At 50.4% G+C, this 3,813-nt stretch overlaps 1 protein-coding gene across 1 annotated transcript in view; it reads right to left on the bottom strand.

The window, feature by feature from the left end:
- The window catches only part of LOC132005935 (zinc finger protein 544-like), a 17,990-nt gene that overhangs the window by 10,500 nt on the left and 3,677 nt on the right, over positions 1 to 3,813 (bottom strand). Inside the window, exons 2-3 of the mRNA XM_059383451.1 lie at positions 2,995 to 3,086; positions 2,309 to 2,502 (exon numbers count right to left, since the gene is read on the bottom strand). The gene's annotated coding sequence lies outside the window, so the exon portion shown is untranslated. The remainder of the gene's footprint in view (positions 1 to 2,308; positions 2,503 to 2,994; positions 3,087 to 3,813) is intronic.

The following is a 3,813-nucleotide window of genomic DNA, read 5'->3' as shown; positions in this document are numbered from 1 at the left end:
AAGCTCCTTTTGCATCTTGCTCACCTTTTGGCTTTTGGGCGATTTCCTTCCTCTGCTCCTTTCCAAAAACCAGGGAGCCGTTTGTCCCACTTCTCTCAAAAACAAACGAGCTGTTTTATTTTTTAAAGGAGTACCAATTGCTTTAAGGATATCAGAAAGCGGCCCCAGCATTTTATATGTGGCCATCTCATTTCCCATCCCGGAAAGCTTTCTACGCTCGTCCTCGACTTGAGGAACTTTCCCTGTCACTAGACAGAAATAGGTGCACTTTTTACCTGATCGTTGCCTAACTCCGCGCGTCTCTAATGCATGAGTTCCCAGGTTTTGGCACCACTTGTCACTCTCGCCAGCAAGAACGACACGGAGACACGCGTGGAGGCAAACATCTTTAATGGCTTCTTTTTATCTTCTTCCCCCTCTGGCGCAGCACAGCACGCAGCTTCCGCCGCCACGCTCGGGCGTTGCCGCCGCCTCCAGGGCCGTGCGCCGCCCCTCAGCGCCCGCCGCCCCCGCCGCCGCCGCCACCACCGTGGCTGCCGCCGCCATGGTCCAGGCTGCAGCCCCCTCCGGCCGGTGCAGCTCGGCCTGGCTCCCGGCGGGCCCGCCCCTCTACAAGTACATTCAAGCATATATACACCGGCAGCTTAGCCCGCCTAGCCAATCACCGCAGTGCTCATGCACCTCCCGTTGTGAGTGGACCTAAATGAACAGCCAATCATATTCAGTCCCTTACAGCTCTTAGAGTAGGCCTCCTGTACTGGCTCCCGACAATAAAGAGTAAAATAACCAGTGGTTTCTAGGAGCTAGGGTTGAGGGAGGGAAAAACAGGTGGAGCACAGAGAATACTTAGGGCAGTGGAACTACTTTGCTTGATAAAGATGGAGATGTGGCATTATACATTTACCCAAACCCGCAGAATGTCCAACACCAAGAGTGAACCTAATGTAAACTGATCTCTACTGGTAATGTGTGAATACAGCTGCACCCATTGTAACAAATGTACCACAGAATACAGGATATTAATAATAGAGGAAACTGTGTGTGTATGTGTGTGTCTGTGTGTGGTGAGGAAGGGTTATAAATGGGAACTCTGTACTTTCTGCTCAACTTTCCGTAAACATAAAACTCTAATAAATAAAACCTATTAATTAAAGCAAAACAAAAACAAATATCATAAGCAGCCCAATTAGTTGGGGGTAATGAACATGTTCTAAAATTGATTATAGTGATAGACGCAGATGCTGTGAATATACTATAATCCTTTGCATACTTCAAATGAATGAATCATATGGCATGTGAATTATATCTTGGTACCACTATTAAAGAAAAAAAGGGGGGCACCTGGGTAGCTCAGTCGGTTAGGCCACTGCCTTTGGGTCGGGTCATGATTCCAGGGTCCTGGAATCGAGTCCCACATCAGGCTCCTTGCTCAGCGGGGAGCCTGCTTCTCTTTCTGCCTTGGCCTGCCCTCTGCCTGCTCGTACTCCTCTCTCTTTCTCTCTCTCTGATGAATAAATAAATACTTCCACATCTGACCCCAGGGACTGAGGGTTGGGCCAGAGGACATGGTTCTCCTACTCTCTGAGCAGAGCACAAAGTCCTGTATTTTTTCCCCATTGACCAGGGCTTCTGCTTTCCACACCGGATGTGATCAGCTGGCTGGAGCAAGGACAAGACCCATGGAGGGCAGGTGGACCGATGGCATGAGGAGAGGTGGGAAAACAAGTCCAGGAACTGATTTAGTAGGAATCCTGGAAGGAATAGGTTGTTGCCATTTCCTAGGATGCAGAAGTTCTCACCACATCTCTGGATCATCTACAAGTTGTAAGAATGTCCAACATGAGGAGGGATGGACACCCAACTATAGGGTAAAGACAAGGCATGACAGAGAGATCCATCTGCCCTGAGTGGAAGTGAGGATGGGAGACTCAAGGAAAAGAGGGGGCACAAGCACCTGGAATAGATGAAGGATATGAGAGGTGAAGATCAAAGTGAAGATGGGAACAGAAATGAACCCACACATGAGAAATGTTGGGACAACAATGACATGTGTTTTTCATGGATTGGGGACAGAGGGACAGCCCTACATGGGTCAGAATGTGGCTGCCTTGGATGCAAGGAAGCAACAGAGAACACCCAAGAAAGTTCCCTGTACTTCCTTCCCTCCTTGGACCCAGGCTCCTGTGGAGAGCAACTTCACCATGTTAACTCACCAGGTCACTGGACTGCTCTCACCTTTCTGTAAGAAGAGCCAGATCTTTGAGTCCCTGAAGCAGAAAACTGCTGTGATGGGCAGAGCTTGCCTTACCCAGAGAGACCAGATGGCTGCAGGTCTCCAGAGTCACGGTGTGGTCTCCTCTGGGCCAGATCGTTGTCCCCACTCCTCCTGTGTGAAGGTTACAGCCACGTCCTTGAAGCTCACAGCTGGCTGAAATATCACCCATGTTACCATGGGGCTCTGCCTCCCCAGTGTGGAGGTTGGGTCAGGGGGATGGGGCAGCACTGGGAAGGAGAGAACATGTGTTCAAGATGATATCTATGAGCACTCCTGGGGTTCCCACCTTTGGGATCAGGCTCATGTTTTCACTTCTCTCCGAGGGGCTCATCTATCACTGGTCATACCAGTGCTTCTGATTTTTGGTCGTAGGAACAACAGGAACCCCACTCAGATATCCCCAGGGTGGATGAATGTGTTAAGGAGGCTTAGTTCTGCCCATCCTCAAGATCCTGCCATGCAGCTGTCACAGACAGAGTCTGAGCCAGAGGCCTGTCCCAGGCGACCAGGCATGGGAGACTCATGTTCGGTCTGGTCCTAGGAGGTCCTAGCTCATCCACACAGGGAAGGTACTTTATCTACAGAGACCCTTTGGCTTTCACATAAAGGCACAGGACACATTACATGTGTCAGACTGATAAGGAGGATGGTATTCCTAGACCTATTTTTACAGCTGACGAGACTGAAGCAAAGAGAGGAAAAAAATGTCCCTAACTCACCAGGGATGGGACCGCATGAGAATGTGCTTCCATCTCCTCCTCATACCTGAAGAAGCTGTGGTGAAGAAAGCAGAGGTCCTCAGAAGGCAGGGCTGGTGAAGAAGGGAACAATGAGGAATTCAGCTCCACCTCAGTAAGCCCATGAGACTGAGCCCACTCCCAACCCCAGACAAAGGAGAGGGCTGCCGGTGCCTTTTGAGGAACATTCCCTTAGGGTATGGGGAGTTGGGAGATAGGGCTCTGACCAAGTACCTTAAAAAGTCCAAGACTCTGAGGTCCTCTGTGGCAACCAAGCCAGCTTTCCAGATGTGGAATGGGCCAGCCTGCCCAGATCTGAGCCTAGGGATGGACCTGGGCTATCCCAGGCTCAAGGAAAATGCCCCGCCACGTGCAGGTATATCTGAACGGTGACCCCACAGATACACACCCATCCTTCAACACCCAAATAAAAGACCAGCCAGTTTTCCCTGTCATTTCAAGAGACTAAATAAGGGGAGGTAGGAGCAGAGTGTTAAGAAAACTGCACAATTTAAAAATATTCCAATGATGGGGCGCCTGGGTGGCTCAGTGGGTTAAGCCTCTGCCTTTGGCTCAGGTCATGATCCCAGGGTCCTGGGATCGAGCCCCTGCATTGGGCTCTCTGCTCAGTAGGGAGCCTGCTTCCCCCCCTCTCTCTCTCTGCCTGCCTCTCTGCCTCCCTGTGATCTCTCTCTCTCTCCCTCATATAAATAAATAAAATCTTTAAAAAATTTTTTAAGGTGGCGCCTGGGTGGCTCAGTGGGTTAAGCCGCTGCCTTCGGCTCAGGTCATGATCTCAGG

This window comes from Mustela nigripes, chromosome 17, assembly GCF_022355385.1.
Source record: "Mustela nigripes isolate SB6536 chromosome 17, MUSNIG.SB6536, whole genome shotgun sequence".
NCBI classification, from domain to species: Eukaryota; Metazoa; Chordata; class Mammalia; order Carnivora; family Mustelidae; genus Mustela; species Mustela nigripes.
The sequence above is the reverse complement of the archived record's forward strand: the minus strand, read 5'-3'. Positions and strand labels throughout refer to the sequence as shown.